At 44.0% G+C, this 18,970-nt stretch overlaps 1 protein-coding gene across 2 annotated transcripts in view; it reads right to left on the bottom strand.

Moving 5' to 3' along the window:
- OSBP2 (oxysterol binding protein 2) overlaps positions 1-18,970 on the bottom strand; it is a 1,376,304-nt gene that overhangs the window by 308,225 nt on the left and 1,049,109 nt on the right. The window lies entirely within an intron of this gene.

Genomic DNA, 18,970 nt, shown 5'->3' with positions numbered 1-18,970 from the left:
GATATTCCAATTGTTCAAGGATAGAAGCGACGTGAGGTCGTGCCTCACGACGCATGGGATACTGGGGTTGTGGCTGAGGCGTGGACCGTAACGGAATCTCATGGTTGGGAGAAAATTTATCCCAGCCGACCTGATTACGATACAACGCAGGCGCAAGACCTGCGCCCACTCCCCGGCCAACCTCGTAGAATGTTCCGTCGGCACTGTGTGCCCAAAGGACGGGAGGATCACGTCCTCCCCTCGAGGAGCATCTAAAACAAAAGCCGGGGGCCAATCAGCCTCCGCCAAAAGAATATCATAGGTGGAGGTCAGATTATCCTAAAAAACCACTCTAATTTTGCGTTGAATGTCACCCTCAATTAAAAGGACAATTTCAAACAGTCTTTCAGGGGGAGCCACGTGAGTATCAGCAGTTTCAACACTCACAAATGTATCAGTTGCTGTCACCGCCAGATATGGACGCAGTGCTTGCCGCACTACTGTAACTTCCGCCGCGCTGTCTAGCAGCGTTAGCGCCCATGTCAGGTTCCGAAGCTGTGTCCGTACCATCTGAGGCATACCTCGCTGTTAGTGCAGCAACTTTCTTTTTCTGAAACGGGGGCCGTTGACGTGCAGACTCGTCCTGCTTGCCTTTACCGTCAGTCTGGCGAGGTTGCTCACGACCTTGAGCACCTCTTCCTTTCCCACGGTCTCCGCCACCGGATTGTGAAGCCGATGTTTCCTGCGAAGAACGAGGAGAGCGTTGTTCAGAAACCTGAAATCTATCAGGTGACTTAATACGAGAACGATCGCGCAGATTATACGTGTGGTCACTGGACGACCGGACGGGTGAGGCAGAACGAGAACCCTGTTTCTGTTGCTGTTTCCCCTGTTTCTTAGTTCTCCAACTTTGCTTTGGAAAGTTGGGCTTTTCGTCTTTAGTAGACGAACTCACCTTAGTTTGTTGTACTACATCAGGAATGATCACGGTGGGTTTCACACCCAAGGCGCTACGACCCACCATTCTGTAGGCTTTCGCAATAATTTTCGCGAATTCCCTGGGCCTGTCGTTCACATCCACAAGTTCCAGCATATTACCAACTTGGAACTGCATGGCATCTCCTTTGAGGTTGCCCATTACCATGGAACAAACCACATCGAAGCTGTCGACAAGCCTCATTCCCAATTCAATAGCCGCCTCCGCACCATGGTTCTCTTGAACCTTCTTGATGACGGAGGGTAGTACAGACATAGACGGAGTGCCATAGCACTTCGAATAGGTCGCCGCAAAGACCTTCCCCCAGTTGTCACAATCGGCAATGTCCGGGACCAGGTCCTTAGGCAAAGTAATGGTGAGGATCCTGTGTTTCTCCACAGGAGTAGTATTCGGAAAAACTGCTTCCAGTTGATCAAATTTCTCAGCAAGCCAATAAGGAAATTCATCCTTACTGGTGGGGCGCTTGCCGACCACCGAATTAACCATAACAGGACTAATAACCACTGTGTAGTGGTCCGTATGTTGTCCCGCAACAGCAGGTGCCCCCGCCTGCACTGTGCGTGACACGTATTGCACCAAAGCCCTATGTACTGTAATAAGGGCAGTGTGCAGCACACGCAACTCAGCCACCGCCACCGTGAGATAGCGGGGATGAGGCGTAAAACGGGCTAGCACCGGCCATGTGGCCCCTGCAATAGACAGTGGGCCCATTCTCGCCGGTGTAACCGCATGGGGAAGGGCACCATTAAACCAAATAGTATGCTGCCAGGCAGAGATCGGAATTTCTTGTGTCCTATATGGGGTATAGACCGCAGGAAGCTGAGTGGCAGTATAGGTGTGAAACGTATCGTCGTCATCCACCGCCGGAAAAGTCACCCATGAGTAAAACAACTCATACGGGTATGACGCATCAGCACTGACCACAAAAATAACAGCCATCCCTTCATCTGGCACCCCATACGTCGTCAAATGACGGCGCAGAGGAGCACGACTATGCGCGGCTATATCGACCGCCATCAGGACACACTAAAGCGTAACAACGATATCAAGTGTAGCACTGGGGTTCAGGAAAAATAACCTTTTTAATGATCAAGCTTGAAGGAACCTATTAGTCGAAACCCAGGTAGGTTAAACCATCACTCCCGTCAACCGGAAACCAGAGTGAGGGTGTTGTGGACTAATCTAAGCACTACTAAGGCGTCTCAAATCAATAGACCAAACGTTAGGTGCGCCATGTTGCAGGGATTCTGCTTATGCACAGAACTATGCGCAGGAACCCAGGACCTCAGAGAATTGTGGTGTACCAAAAACTCCCCTCAGAACCCAGAACCCCTTATCCGACTAGCTTAGTGTCCCATTCGTTATCCGAGATCTAGCTCGGCGGTCCCAATGTATAGACAACCCAGAACAAGCGACTTAGAATATTCTCAGGAATGGTGGGAATCAGAAATACCTTTTCGTTATTATTCTCATATCAGTCCACAACAGAATAAACAGAGACACGGTTAAAGTTTAAAGAGTTTAATTTATAAACCTCGTGTCCTAAGATGCAGTATTTTGGCTAACATAAGCAGACAAATGGTTAAGATCAGAACCATCAGCATTGTTACAATACCATAGAAAATGAAAGGAGCAATCATAATAAAATGACAGTGGAAATCAGCCACCCTCCTTTCGCTACTAAACTAATAGTATTATTATTAGACTAATAGAAGGTCTCTAGGCCTGGATGGGGAACCCCATACCGTATAGGTCAGCTTGGTGGAATCACATCACAGGGTCAGCTAGGCTCTCTCCTGGGAACACTCTTCTGCCGACTGACTCTAAAACATGCTGCACTGCAATATTAAAAAGCACTCGTCTTTCAGGTATCTGCAGCTGCGTGCATGTTATGGCTAAATAGTGGTACGATCAACCTGAACACAACAACATGCACCGTCTAGTGACCCAGACTGGTTCTTTACACAATGTACAGACCAAGGTCGCTGCTCACTGTTAAGGATGTTAAACAACAGACAGTTCTCATGTGAAGCAAAGTCGAGTAAGCATTTCTCAATTAATAACATGTAACAACAGTGTCGCATGCAAAAGCAGCAGAAGCGGCAAGATGGCTCTCTAACATCTAACGCGGTTGTGCTAACTTAGCATTGTACATAGGGAGATAGGTATCATCACTACAGTTCTTTCTTTCTAATTCTTACCATAAGTCGTTGGTGATCAAATTCAGCTTGCGAGCTCTTGAACCTGTGAATGAAGCGTCTGTAGTTAGAACTTTGGTGATGCTTTGAAGGCACTAATGGCTACAAATATTGTCCCTCTTGAGGCACCATTGCAGTGCTTGTTTCATTAATCATGTGACTTGTATTATACCCTCACATTCTCCAGTTACTTCACGCCACTGAATATTCAGTTGCTCTTGTAGTACCCTCATTCTCAAATGACACTTAGGTACCAGCAGGGTACATGAAGACATGGTCCCTAGAACTGCCTTGACTTTCTGTACCATGCCTTGCTTCTTGTTGTTAGAAAGGCAGCTTGCTGAATTAGTTTCCTCTCTCCTGAGATGTAAAAAGCATTCCTGTGCCTGCTTGGATTCTGGCGCCCAAGACAACCAAGTGTGTGCTTGGGGGAAGACTTGGTTTTCTTTTGTGGATCGCTAAACCCAAGCTTGAAAATACTGATACGGTATTTTTGGACATATACTTGCAGTCTTGAAAAGCCAACTCTCTTATGACCCATTGACCAAACAGGGATAAACTGCACAGCTCATCCTTCCTAGATGTGCCACATGCATTTCTTAAAGTGTCTAGGTGAAGATTTTAGCCCAAAAGGTAGTGCGTTGAATTGGCAGAGATGGTGCTTCACCTTGAACTACAGATACTTTCGGTGCTTCACAGGAATTGCGATGTGAAAATAAATACCCTTGAGATCCAAAGATGTTAGATAATCTTCTTTCTTGAGAAAGGACAAGATCTTTTGGAGTATAATCCTGTTGAAGCTGTGTTTCTTTACATATTTGTTTAACTCTCTGAGATCTTAAAGTGGCTGCCATTCTCCTGATTTTCTTCAATTCTACAAAAAATCTTGAGTACATTCCTAGATCCCTCACTGAAATCGGTACCTGTTACATTGCTCCCTTGATTATTAATTTGGGCATTTTAGTTTATGAAGCAATTCCTTCAGATGTTTGCGCTGTCCTTTTTTTTTAGGGGGCGGATTCTCTACAATCACTAGGATAAGAAGGAATTTTCCTATATCTAATGCCCATTTGTCCAACGTGATGGCCTGATCGTTCTTTAGATAAAGTGAAATTTTTTCTTCCACCAAAACCTTCGAAGAAGAGGAAGTTGCTCTTGAAGAGTCAGGCTCTTCCGGCTTTGTTGTCGTACTTGGATGACTGGCTTCCACTCCTGCGTTGGACATAAATGAATGAATGCAGTCATTTATATAGTGCAGCTTTCAGTCCGAGGAGCATCTTGGCACTGAAAGCATGTGAAATGAGGCAAGGAGGAGAGTAGTCTCAAACAGGAAACGGTCAGATAAGAGATAATACCAGATTATCTGGGGCTGCGAAAATCCAGGTTTTCAACAGTTTCTTGAACATGGGTTCTGACTGCATAAGTCTCAAATGGGTGGGCAGGCAATTCCAAGCTTTTGTTCCAAGGACAGCCATTGACTTTCTCCCTCTGGACGTCAAGTGAAAGCGGGGAAGTGCCAGGAAGTTTCAGATGAGAATCTCAGAGGACGTTGGGTAATATAAGGTTTAATTCTAGTCCTGAGGTATTTGGGTCTAGTTAACCTGACCATTATAAAGGTGATTACTAGGATCTTTAAGAGGATCCTTTTGTGTATTGGCAGCCAATGGAGGGTTTGGAGTGCCCCCGAGGCTGAGAACCCCCTTGGCAGTTTTAGTACCAGTCAGGCCGCTACGTTTTGGACTATCTGTACTTTTTCAGAGTTATTTTCTTTGCTCCTGCGTAAAGACATGTTTTTTTGGTTGCTCTGCCTATGGGGTCTGGTTTTCTGACCATAGTTAGCATAGTATTTGTATGATAGGAAAACCTTCGATTTTGAAACGGTCTATGATCCTGACTCCTGTAATTGCTAAAAGCTGTGTAACCTGGAATAGGCTAGTCCCAAGACACTTGGCCGTCTCTGTTTTTATTGATAGAAGTGAGCCATCAACCTTCTTACTGAAGACGGTATTGCCATGAAATGGCACATCCATTATTTTCAATTGCACTTCAGGTTTGAAGGAGGTGCTCTTCAGCCAAATGTAACATCGTCTTAAGGCTGCATTTCCAATTTGCCTAAAAGCACAATTAGATTCATCCATAGCCGTAACTATCCAAGATGAAAAAGTCAGCTCTCCATGACAAACAATTGCTTTTATTTTTAATTTCTCCTCCTCTGTATTACTCGAATAGAGGTGCTATATCACTCCACAAATGTCTATTAAACCTAGCCACCACAGCAGATGCATTTGTGATCTTGCCTACATCTCCAGCCAGTAAGTTGACACGCTTATTGATGGAGTCCCACTTTCTCACTTCTTTAACTGTAGGAGCAGTGGAAGATGTATAAGGATCACTCGATCTCCGCTGCACTGCTGCAGACACTACTGATTAAATTTTAACCTGATTCAAAATGCAAGCAGGCACCAATGTGGTTGTCTTGTTATTTTTCTCTATCAAGGACAAACTTGACAGATGTTAATAGATTTTGCATCACTTGTTGCCAATTTTCCACACATGGTCCAGAATGGGGTTAGAATGGCCATTTTTATGTCACTTTTTTAAAATCGAAATGAAAACATGACTTTTGAACTGCAGAAATGTGCAATTTAAGACTCTGATATGCTTTTTCTATAAAATCATGGAACTTGCCTGTATCTTCTGGTGGTGAATCTCTTGGAATGGGCTTTGGGCTGGCAGGTGGTTATATAATACATTGGTTCTATCCCGAATCCTTCAATTGTGTTATTAACTGTTCCTCTGAAAAGTCTGTGTTGTCATCATTATCAAAACAGGTGAATGGCTGGAGTCTTTGCCATCAAAGTCATCTTGATTTGTTTACCCTACTTGAAGTTCCTCTTAATCAGAAATTGAAATGTCTACATCAGTAAATTCATTAAGCTTGAAAGGAGAAGACTGATTTAACAGACTTTCTCTCTTACTAGGAACCACAACTTGAGGTGGAACTAGAGACTGAGGCGATACTGATTGTAGATGAAGCCCTGGCTGCTGCAACTTTGAAAGTGATGCTGATGAAGTCTGTGGAAGAGACAGCAGCGGTAACCACTGATAAATACCTTTTACCATCTCCTGCAAGGAGTTTGACCTATGTTGTATTTGTACCATTGGGGTCTGTGGAATGTCTCTTTACTTTTAATAAATAATAATAATAGTTAATTTGTAGAGCGCCTGGCTACCCCCATAGGTGTGTCCCCACGCTAGAAGCACATAGCAGGATTGGGAGAAAGAATACCGGACTAGAGTTGGTATAGCCAGGTTTTCAGACCTCTACGAAAGGTCGGTTCAGATTTCTCTGCAAGTAGCAAAAGTGGGAGTGTGTTCCAGTTCTTGGCCGCTAGATAGCCAAATGAGTAAGCTCCCATCCTTGCCTTTCTTATTCTAGGGATCTTGAGTAGATGCACTTCTGTCGATCTTAGCTGTCGACTAGGATTATGCGGGGTGAGGACGTTGTGCAGGTAGCTGGGGCCTTTCCCCTGTATGCTCTGGTGCCAAAAGCACATGGCTTTGAAAAGAATTATCTTCCCAATTGGCGGCCAGTGAAGGGAATCAAGAGCTTTCGTCATTGAAGCGTGTATACGTAGGTTGAGGACAAGGCGTGCTGCCGCATTTTGAATTTGTTGGAGGTGTTTCAGACAGTCTTTTGGTGCACCCAGATATAGCCCTGATGAAATTGCCGCAAGATGTCTGAGGCAATGAAACATGTTGGTTTTTAAGTGAGCAAACACACAGCACGGAATAAATATCACACAGCCAGTGTTGTTTTGCTCGGTTTTAATGTGGATTGACGAGGGTTCTGATCAGACCCCGTTTCTCCTATAAGGGTTGACATTATTTTTGAACACGGATATACATATCATAGTTCAGTGTTCACACACAGCACTATAGGTGTTATTTATACAAGGTTTTTGAGTTTTTTCCTTTTGGGTGACAGTTGCTAATGATGAGAACGTGAGGTAGCAGGCGAGTACCTGTCTGCATACCCTCCATGGTGTTACTTCCGTGAGGCACTGCCATCCTTTCCCCCCCCTTTTTTCATTTTTTCAGTATAGCTGTTTTCTAGTGGACACCATATGCACATGATTTTTCTTTTCTTTCCTTTCTACACATTCCAGGTAGAGGAAAATGGGGGTGGCACTTTTTACACACACAGACACGAATAAGGTTCTTCTAAAAATTGAGTGACACCAGACCCGATCTTTGGACGGCACACCGTTTGGCCGCCTTATGATAGTTCGAAACATAGAGGTTTTTGAATGTTTAAGGGTTACTGATAAAAACCTGCTCTTTTGACATATTTTCTGTGCAGGTCTTGTTTTGTAATTAGCTAATGAGTGGGGGGGCGACCTGCCTTTCTACCCCCTAAGCTCCGTATTGTTGATGGCACCCAGATATGGGACATTCCAGTAATCAAGTTGCGAGGTCACCAGAGTGTGTACTATGGTTTTCCTTGCTGATACGGGAAGGATGTCTAAGGTTTTTTTCAGCATCTTAAGGGTGCTAAAGCATCTTCCTGCCACCTTTCCAGTTTGAGACTCGAACAAGAGTTTACGATCCTCTGTTTTGGGCACCGGGACAGGACCCAGTGTCTGGGGCCACCAGGCTGTACCCCAGATGGAAGGGGATTTCCCGACGATCATGACCTATGTCTTGCTGCCATTCAATTTAAGACAGTTGTTAGACATCCATGAGGCCAGGTCATTGAGACAGGAAGAGAACTGTAGCGCTGACTCATCAGAGTCTCGCGCAAGGGTCACTAGAAGCTGTGTGTCGTCAGCGTATGACACCATAGAGATCTTGTAATTGTCCATAATCTCAGCCAGTGGACCGATATACAGATTAAAGAGGGTGGGGCTCAGGATAGATCCCTGCTGGACCCCTTGATGAAGTGGCAACATTTTTGACCGATGAGGTCGCTGTACAATTTGGAAACTATGATCTTCCAAGAAGGACCTCATCCACTGTAGTGCCACCCCATATAATCCGCACACCTGTAGACGCTGCAAAAGTAGTTTATGGAATACAGTGTCAAAGGCAGCACTTAGGTCCAATAGGACCAAGGCTACTGTCAGACCAGCATCCACCCGTCTCCGTATAGTCTCTGTTGCAAAGAGGAGAGCAGATTCGGTTGAAAAAGATGCTCTGAAACCTGATTGAGTAGGATGTAGAAGGTTGTGTGAGTTAATATGTGTCACTAATTGTTTGTTCACAACCTTTTCAGTGGTTTTAGATATGTAGGGGAGCAGAGAGATGGGGCGGAGATTGTCCAGTAACTCAGGGTTAGCTGAGGGTTTCTTTTTTTAGAGGTATAACAATCGCGTGTTTCCATGACCTAGGGACCTCACCACATTTAAAGGATGTGTCTATTAGTTGCTATATGAGAGGTATTATCAGTTCCGTGCCCTCCTTAATTCTGTTGGTTTCCGCTGGATCGGCAGGGGAGCCTGATTTAATTTTTAAGGCCACTTCCTTAAGCTTTATTGCAGGGGGGGCGAGAAACTCCCTTAGGGGTGGACAACCCAGCTCAGTCGATTTCTCTTTTAGTTCAGTAGAGCAGTTCCGGGCTTCCTCCAGGAAGGAGTTATATATGCTCGATATTTTTTGAAGGAAGAAATATGCAATCAGATTGCATCGCTCTATAGAGCAGGCCGGTGTCGTGAGTGTTCCCTCAAGAGATGGAATCTCTTTCAGAGTGGCATACAGTTCCTTAGATGAGTTTTCTGCCATATCAATTTTCTCTTTATAATACATAGAGCGCCTTTTTTTGAGAAGTGAGTGGTACTTGTTTTGTGCTGTTCTATAAGCTTCCTTAGATTCTGTAGAGAAGGCTATTCTCCATTTACGTTCTAGGTGATTACAGCCTTGCTTAGCACTTCTTAGCTCTTCGTTGAACCAGGGCGCTGACTTAGACCCTCTCTTAGGTGTCTTAGTGGTCCAGGGGGCTGCCTCGTCAAGTGCTTCCGTAATCCACTTCTCTACTGAGGCATTAGCCATGTTAATGTCGTTACTTAGTAGAGATGGAGCTTTCTGAAGTGCCCTGGAAAAACTCTCTCTTCTAAACCTGGACCAATTCCTTCGTAGGGTCTCTGATTTTTATAGAGCGTGGTTTAGGTAAGGGTATACGGAATTCAATGAGGTAGTGATCAGACCATGGGACAGGGGTCGGATGCTCAACCACCAGGCTCGGGTGGTTTGAGAAAATGGGGTCCAGCAAATGGCCCGCACAGTGTGTTGGTGCCATCGATTTAAGTTCTAGTTGTAGGCTGGCTAGTTCTTTATGTAAGGTTTGTGCCTCAGTCTTGAGGTGATCCTCTATGTGAAGATTTAGATCACCCAGAACCATAAAGTTGGTGTATTTAAGGACTAGTTGTGTGGCCAGATCCACAAGATTCATTGTAAAATCGGTGGGCAGCCCAGGCGGGCGATAGATTAGGAGACCATTTATTGCGGCGTCATTAGCCTTCTTTAAGCTAATAAAGGCCGCCTCGGAGCTTCCTAATTGAACTTTATCAAGCGTGCAGTTGAGGGATAAGTGAAACATTACGGCTATTCCACCTCCGTGCTTTTTTAGGGTGCGATCTTGTCTGAGCATGCCATAGTTATTTGGGAGTACTTCTAGTATGTCGGGGGCAGAATCCTCACTGAGCCAGGTTTCAGTGAGAAACATTGCATCAGGCTGGTCAGTGAGGAAATCATAGATTTCTATTTTATGTTTGATGAGGGATCTGCAATTAATAAGGGTGCGCTACATGTGGTCTTGCTGGAGTGTTATATTGCTCTCTTTAAGACTGAAAGGGCAGCTGGTACAGCATGTGCTCCCTTCACTTGCCCGCAGTGAGTGATAGCAGGCTCCAGCCACAGGCCTCTACAGTGTCCTTAATACGCTGCCAGAATAATGCAAGGGCTGAGCGGGTGCTAATCGGGCATAGTGGGTGTCCCCTGGACCCAGACAGACGCAGACACGCTTGCCTTTGGCGCGCTGGTGGCGTCCGCTGCGCAGGCACAGTGAGGCTTGTTTTGCTGATAATAGTCTTCCTCATCATCCTCAGAATCAACATATTGAATGTTTGAGCCTCTTGGACTGGTAGCCTGTTGGTTGTCTGATTGTTTTCGTCACCACTGAAAAAAGCCTCAATGTGATCCAGCTCTGGGTCTCGATCGTCAGCTTCCTGCCATGAGGACGCGCACTGCAGAATCTTCTTTGGAGGCTACAGAGATGCAGGCAATACCATTAAAGACTGTAATGGCAAAACCACAGTCAGAGGAGAGACAGCCGATGCTGATGATACTAAGATACTACTAGTGCAATTATCTTCAAAGGATAAGTCATTGCTGGACAGCTCAACGACGGTGAAAGCCTAGTAGATGGACAACTCCTTGACGGTGCTAAGACCGTTGACAACAGAGGACCAGTTGGTGAAGGTACTTGTTTTGTTGATGACCAAACATTCATTGACGAGGAGGTTCTCAATGGTGACAGTCGGCAGTGGGAGACCCTTTGACCACCATGACTTCTTGCTTGTCGTCTGCTGTGTTATCAATAGTACAGATGAGATGACTTGAGTAATGGTCTCACTGATGATGAACTTGTAGTCTTCAGCAGATGCCCAAACTTCACCTCTGAATACCTCATCAACGACAATACGTCGGCGGAATTACTTTCACAGTCTATGACAGGGTAAAATCTGCTTCCACTTTTTCCCCAGGAGTAAAGCAATAACATCCTTATAAGCAGTGCAGGATAGGAGGAGACTTTTGCCTTCTTTACTGGTACCTTACACTCTGGAATTAACACTCTTTTCGCTTTATAGGGGTGCCCTTAAGATTCACCTTTATAATCCATTTATGGCACCTCAGTTAGTAGCTGACCAGTTATCTGACCCTTAGGGGGAGGGTAGGAGTGTCTATTCGCCTGCTTAGAAGCCTTAGCTTTTGGCTTCCCTGGAGTTTACTTTAATAGCCTACCTTGGGTCCCTGAGGATGAGACCTCAGCTTTTTTTTTTTCAAGACTTCCGTAAGCAAGCCTTCTCACCCTAACCTTGAGAGTCTTCATGGAAAAAGTGTAGCACATATCACATTTCACATTTTGCTAGGATGCGACCTAAATGAAGACTCCAAAAGCATTTTGTGTTTGGGTCATCCTGTCTGTAGGATTTGCACACTTTGAAGAAAGTTTTCTTCTCGGAAGCGTCTACCATGCTGTTTTTGAAGAATGCCTGTATCCTAAATTTTCTACATTCTGGTATTTTCTCCTGAAAGTGAAAGATCTCTGGAGGGTCACTCACACTGAATGATTATGTGCGGTAGAAAATCTGGCAGTTGAAAGCCTCTGAGTTGGGAGCAGCTAAGGTCACTGGTTTGAAACTGGATGGAGTTTGGGTCATTTATTACAAAGTGAACAGGATGCAGAAGTATTTGCAATTTGCTGTTGAGTGTTTCTTTTAATTTGATTATTCCGTTTTCTATCAATAAAAAATACAGAGAACTAACATTGCAGCATAGTTACAGTTGACACAGGCAGTTTCATTTAGGTATGTGTGGTGGGTGCAGACTAGACATGGGAGTCCAATGTGTACTCTCAACTTCGAGAGGAAAAGAAGAAAGAACATAAACCCTTCCTCTGTTGTATGTGTTACTACTTCACAATGTGCATGTGTGCGGCCAATGGGGTGGGGGCAGCATTTTCAGACACAAGTATGATGCAATGCCTATTCAAAGGCACTACCGTCAGAGCCAGTCAGATCCGACAAGTGTTCACTATTGGGTGAAACTCAAGAGTCCAATGCTTCCCCCTACTCACGCTCTGCACTCGTATCATATCTCCCAACATTATTGAGTGTTAATGTATACTGCAATGTTAACATTGTTTACCAAGTGTTCCAGGCATGACAAAGGTGAATAATTCAACCATGTGAATCTATGAAAGATCCTGTATTAGAGGAGACATGTTTAATATTTTTACATTTCAACCAAATATAGTCTCCAATCGCAAGCCCACCAATTTAAAATCCATTTAACATTTACTAACTTTGCATCAAGTTCTGCTTTTATAAATATCTCAATTCATCCTAAACAGACAAATAAGAAACTTTATTCTCTGTGTCTGAAGCAGGATGTGTGTCACACTTCTTGCCCATCTTTTTTTACTAGAAACATTAGCCAGGATGTCATTACTGCTCTATCAGACAGTACCTTTACAATCATTCTTTGTCAATCTGAGAAAATCTAGCAACAGAGGCATTTGTTTGAAAACGAAAACTTCAAATTAACATCATTACACAGCTCTTCCCAGTTTGCTTCTTTTCGGTGTTCTATCTGATGTCTATATCCTATACAGAGGAAACTTATTTCAGATTGAATAGCCTTGATCAGCGTTGTTTACTTAAGGTCAGAAATCATTTCCAGATATGGAATTCCACTTTTTCTGATTTGGCGAACAAATTAGGCCTTTGATTTTCACTTGTGTAGAGCACTAGAGACAATATTTTTTGAGTGAGAGCACCTTTAAAAGAAATAAAAAGTCTGTATTACATAAAGTTTTAAAAAACTGAAAGAGATCAAGCCCAACATAATTTTCCTTCGCTAATTGACCTTGGGCATGAGAGGACCAAGGAAAGGTATTGGTTACTCTAATTCGTAAATATTGATAGCTCATACACACTTACGGAGTGTTGTTTGTTATCTGCCGCCAAGGAGAATGTAAGTCTTCTGCTCCAATGACGATTACTTTGGTTAACTTTTGTATTAAATGATTTCTTGGGCATAATTACCTAACGCCGTTAACTGCTGCTGCACCTCAAGAAGGGGGAGATCAAATAACGCAAAATCACCCGCTTACATTAAAACCGACAATTTTGGGGTGAATGACTATGAAGTTTACAGAAAAAGATGGAAGATCAGCAGTATTATAGCGAAAAAAAGGATAGGTACCATGATGCAGCCCTGTTTAACACTATCTGGTACTGGAATTGTATCTGCTAATTGGTAACCGCACACATCAAAATTCACAGGGGCGCGGAAACCAGCCCCATCGAGAGTAACAAAAAAAAAATGTTGCTTTGAATTTAAGTACACTTTGTATTACCGTTTCTTGAGATAGCAAAACTACGTTATTTCTGCCCTATCACTGAACCTTACTCTCTAAATTATCATCTGATGGGAGTTTGTATTCCCTGTGTTTTGTTGCTCCCAATTGCAGGGCACCCGTGCTGTTTATTTGCGGCTGGGGTGGGATGAAACAACAGTGTCCTTTTGCCTGCTGATAAACCCCCAGGGACTTTAGGAATACAATATTCCAGATCATTACGCTGCAATTAGTATAATTAGGCTGCGCGAGCAGGGGGTGGAAGAGTCAATGAAAAATAGCAAAGGAGCATTGTCTAAATGGCGCCTTGAGGCCTGGTAGGAATAACTCTGGCAGTGGCGGCTGGTATTAAGGGGCGTAGGGGGTGTTGCCCTACCTACCAGCATCGAGAAAACCAAAGGGAGAGAGAATGAATCACTTCTTTTAAAACTGCTCTGTGGTGTTCAATAAACACCATGGAGCAGTTTTAAAAGAAGCCTCACTGCTTAGTGCTCCCCCATGAAACAAAAAAAAAGATTTTACATAATTTCAGTGAAACTATGTAAAATCTTTTTCTTGTGCTTGTCTCGGAGTCTTCCTGCGCAAGAGCGCAAGTGCAAAGCTGGGCGAGGACTATTCCTCGCCCTCGAGGCAAGCGAGGAGGCTGGTGACATCAGCCTTGTGGGAGTGGCTGCATAAAGTGGCAGTGCATTGCTTTCAAATGGGGCGCTAAGAAATTGGCCCAGGGCGCGGTCAGTGGAGCACCATTCAGGATAATGGTAAGGGGCAGGGCTGGCGCACAGTGCAGGGGAGTGGTTATGCAACTTTGGCAGCTCCTATTTCCGGGACACAGTTGCTGGAAAAAGAAAGGCGCCTGCAGCCTTGGTGGTTTGAAATGAGCGTGCAGCAGGTTGGTTTACTTTGAAGTTACCGAGCTGAATTGGGGCATCGGGGGCGGCCATTAATTTTATAGTATGGAGTCTTCCTGCTTGATTTTGCGTCCCATGAGAGATTGCGAACATTCCTTTCAGTGCTCCTCTGCTGAATACCTAGCTAGGGAAAGCTCTCCTGGGTTCTCGTGGGGCCTGGCCTTTGCTTAAAACTTGTTTATTTTTGGACTTCATAATTGTGCTCCTGCCAATCTGTGCCAGTCTAAGCAGACGCCGGGCGAGACTCCTTGGTTTCACTTTCAGCTCATTCGTTCCCAGTTTTTACAATGTGCCCCCTGTTTAATTTGCCACATCGTAATATCAGACAAACGTATATTTGGGGGAAAACAGACATGCGTGTTTTTTTAATTCCTCGCAGTTCTGCCGCATAAAGTGGGGAGTCGCCTTCTTGCTTTCCAGAGGAATATTTTAAATAAAAGATGCGCGTCTTTTACTTCTCACAATTCTACTGTATGAAGTGGAATGTAGTCTTGCGCCCCAGTCGAGTTTTGAAAAAAACACCGTACTTTGGACGTGCAAGGTAGGTGCGAGCCACTCTTGTCTATCAGTACTTCCAATGTAGCCATGTGAAGCTTGCAAGAAAGGCAAAGATTGGTGATCTTTAATCTTTATAGAGTTTAAACTCTTATATTCCCTCAGCCTTTTAGGCAGCCTTTTAGGAAGATATGTTGAAACGGTGCTTGTTAGAGTCTCACTGACATCATCATGCAAGGTCTGTGAAAACGGACATTGTGTTAAACTGGCACTGAACACTGCAGTATCGGTTTTGATATTTACAGTATATTCATCATTTTTACACCTATGATGTTGGCGCATTTTGTTGACACCAGGGATGTGGGGTGATTGGGCATTGCAAGTGGGAGGATGAATGGGGCATGCTGGGACATGTAGTATCAATGGGAAGGTAGTGGGAAAGATCAGGGTCAAGTGGCACAAGTAACGCAGCTCTGCTTTAACATACACAAGTGTGGATAATTGGATGGGCGTTTTAAAACTTAGCGTGCTCGAGTTAGCAGACTTAGTTGCCACTGTCATCGGTGCTGTTTGTTTTGAAGAAAGATTAGTACGACAAGATGGGTTAAATACGTTACCAGCGCTGCCAAGAGATTGAATTAGTTTTATTGGTGCATGAGGCATCAGATATGCAGTTCAAATAAATTAGTCACGGTAAGCATATTTCAATCGATTGTTTTGAGAGAGGTGGTTTTGTTAAGGCAAGGGATTGATTGGTAAACCTGGGGTGGCACAGTGTAATTTAACGCATTGGTAAAGCGGTTTCAGGACATATGAGGGTACACGGACAATGTTGTAGGGCGTTCAACCATGAAAAGTTGTTTGAGAAGAGATAGGATGCAGGCAATAGATGATCAGTAAGGTATTAACTTATGCTGTTTTTTATGTAGAACATATAAATGGTAATAAATAAGGCATAGCTTACATAAAGTATGCAGTGGTATATGGTTTTTTAATCATAGTTTTTTATTGTGTTAGGAACAAAATTTTGATACTGATGGTCTGTTTTTAGGTCTCGGGACCATCCCGGTCTGCCGAAGGCAGAACCGGAAGTCGAGAGATTTAATGACTTGGAGAAGAGGGGCTTGAACCCGCCCCTCTTCTCCCCTGTTCTCCATTGGCTGGCCTCTTGAATGCTGGCCAGCCATTGGAGAAGAGGTCAGTCATTCAGATTAGGCCCCGTCCTTTTCGAATCGGGGGCGTGTATTTGCAAGAAGTCTCATTCTCTCCTCCAGCCAATGGCTGGAGGAGAGAAAAGACAAACACGCCCCCGAATCCGAAAATGCCGCTGCCTTTCTCCGAGGCATTTCTGCTCTGCCTCGGAGAAAGGCGGTGGTGTCTTCCGGTGCCCTCGGCTTCTTAGGTGAAAAGCGTGGGGTGGGGTGGGACTCTCAGGTGACTGGCCACGTTACAAACATGCAAGCACTGAACACGGCAAGATATGAGCACCTTCCAAATCTCGACGTCGAGTTTTATTTAAAAAAGGAACACGCGGCGATAATCACAAGCCCGGTTTGTTGGAACAGCCCGGAAGGAGCAGCCGCACAGCAGTGAGGGGAATATCCGTAATGGGTTTAATACGCGTCTATCCGCAGAGTGTTTAAACAATATTGGCTCTCTCCACACGTGCTGATTCCACGTCTCAGCGGGACCCCGCATTTGCATAAATATAATGTGTGCGTTTATCCAACATGAGCATCCTTTAAAGGCGTCTTCGATGCACTTTAAATGAGTCCCATAGTCTGGGGAAAAAACTAACGTACATGCAACAGCGTATGTTTGAGTATCACCCGGCGGCCGCGCTGAAATGCGTATTCGGAACACACTGGATTTCGAACAGTTCGAGAAGGGTGCTTTTAGCAGAAACATTTTGGAAAGGGAAACTGCTGCAAACACTACATTTCTGTTTTTTTGGAGCGCTATGGCCCCTGCATTTCTAGCGATCAAAACAACGCTTTTCTCTGTAGCTTGCAGGAAGGCTTTTTAGTGCCGCCCCTCCCCCAAAATAAAAACTCATCTTTAAAAAAAAACAATTTTTTCTGTTCCTCCATTTAAAAAACTGACTGAGCGCTTTTCCATTTTGGAAACTCGAAATGGAGGGAAACCAGAACAATGTGCTTCGATGATTAGCCCAGAGAGTTGAAGCAATTGAGGGGAGAGGCTCCCGTGGAAGTCGCGTCTTCGTTAATGTGTAGTGAGGGTGCGTTCTCGGTTCACCTTGAAGCCTGGCCAGAAGCAGGTGCATTTTTTACCAGTATTCTTCAGGCACGGGCACCGATCTGTTTACATCTTCATGGTGTATGTCCACTTTGTAAATTAAGTCATTTTTAAAGGAGAGGCGCTGCTCTTAGATATAATACAACCCTTTGCCCTCGGGGGCGTCGGCTTCGGTTAAAGAGGGGAAACCCTCCACTTGACCTCAGCAAGGTTTGTAAACACAGACTGGCGGATACTTGAATAAACGCGCGGCAACTTGTATTTAAATACAAGCAACCCCCCTTTTCGCTTTTTCTTCTCGGCCCGAGGAGATGTAAAAACCTAAATAAATAAAATAAAAGATAGTCGACCCGCAGATAAAAACGGAAGCTCTCGAGGCGCTCAGTGAACTTCGGTTTTTCTTCATTCTGACAAAGTTACTACTGCGTGAAATATAAGCCTCCTTCATATAAAATTCATAACAGACTCTGGCCAGTGGCAGCAGCCGTCTGTATTATTCATGTCAATTTATGAAGAGCGACAGACTTCTTTTTTTTACAGTTCCAAATTCGCACAGATTCGGGCCAAAAACTCAGACATTAATACAATCGCTGCGAAAGGGATATTCCTATTAACTCAATCCTGTTTTTAGGGTGCAGGTTTTCACTCTCTTGCAATTAATTTAGATAAAAAGAATCATTCGATGAAATGCTCTGTCGTTTGAAAATCAAGTTCATATTCCCACTTAAATATACATTTTAGCACTACTATGGATAACAAACTGTTCGATTTCATTTTGCCCTCTCTATAACCAACATAAAATATATTTTTTCAGGACAGCATCTCACTCAGCATTCTTCTCTCTCGGCCGACCCCTGTAAAAACTCTAGAAGCGCGAAATTGATAAACGTTTACATGTTTTTATTGTTGTAAACATTAAAATTGTCTTTCTTTTAAAGAAAGAATTGTCGGGGGGGGGGGGGGGGGTCCGCGACTCTAGTTTGTCATACACCATAGAAAACAAGCATTTACAATGCAATGGTCTCGGCATTGGTAAAGTTAGAGCTATTGCCATTGCTCATGACATTATTTTTATTTATGTTTTTGTTTTTAAAACATTTAAAGAAACGGCATTGTCATGAGCAATGCCAATAGCTCTAACTTTAACAATGCCGAGACCGTTGCATTGTAAATGCTTGTTTCTATATTGTAGATGCCCCTGACGAAGGGAACATTCACAAAATGCATTGGGTATTTTTAACACCGTGACTTGGGGAAACGTTCACTCCCTTGTGCTACTGAAAAAAACCCTTGCAGGGTAATTTGAATGTGTAAAATGAATTGAAAACATCGTGGATAAAATGTGACAAGCAGTGGATTAAACAGAGAGTAAACAGAGGATTAAAATGAAAGTTTGACTCATTTGATTCATTCGTACATGTGGCTGTGCAGCTTGCATGGGGACCAGCTCCGGTTCCCTTTTGGGTAATCTGGAAATTTACATTTGTTTACAGTCATTGAAAGTCATTCAAGTCCTATAATGAGCAGGCAAAGCAATATATTAGATTGTGTTAGAGCGGAATGCCACCATTGCAGCTTAAGGGCAGGCCCTGCCTTACTTAAAGGCCGTCCTTAAGATGAGATAAGACAGGTGCCTTACTGGGCTAACAGATAGCAAAAGGGTATTGTGTTGCATCTGGGAGCTGTAAATGTGACTATTTTGCTGGTAGGGAGGTGCCAAAGAAAAAATGCATTTTGGCTTGCTGTGCAGATAATCCTGGCACGGTTTTTGTATACAACTGCATGAAACGTCAATATTGTGTTGTCTAGTGCTAAACTACAAAAGAGTTGTAGGTCTGTCTCCCCTAAAAAAGTCGCGAAAGATCACCAGAATTCACTGTGTCCCTTACTGCTGCTTGCTTGAGTCTCTGGTGGTCTATTTGCTGCTGATAAAGGTTTATTTAGGCCCCCTCGTATATTAGAACTAGGATTTTTTACAATATGGGAAATTAGTGACATC

This window comes from Triturus cristatus, chromosome 11 (genome assembly GCF_964204655.1).
Source record: "Triturus cristatus chromosome 11, aTriCri1.1, whole genome shotgun sequence".
Taxonomy (NCBI): Eukaryota; Metazoa; Chordata; class Amphibia; order Caudata; family Salamandridae; genus Triturus; species Triturus cristatus.
The sequence above is the reverse complement of the archived record's forward strand: the minus strand, read 5'-3'. Positions and strand labels throughout refer to the sequence as shown.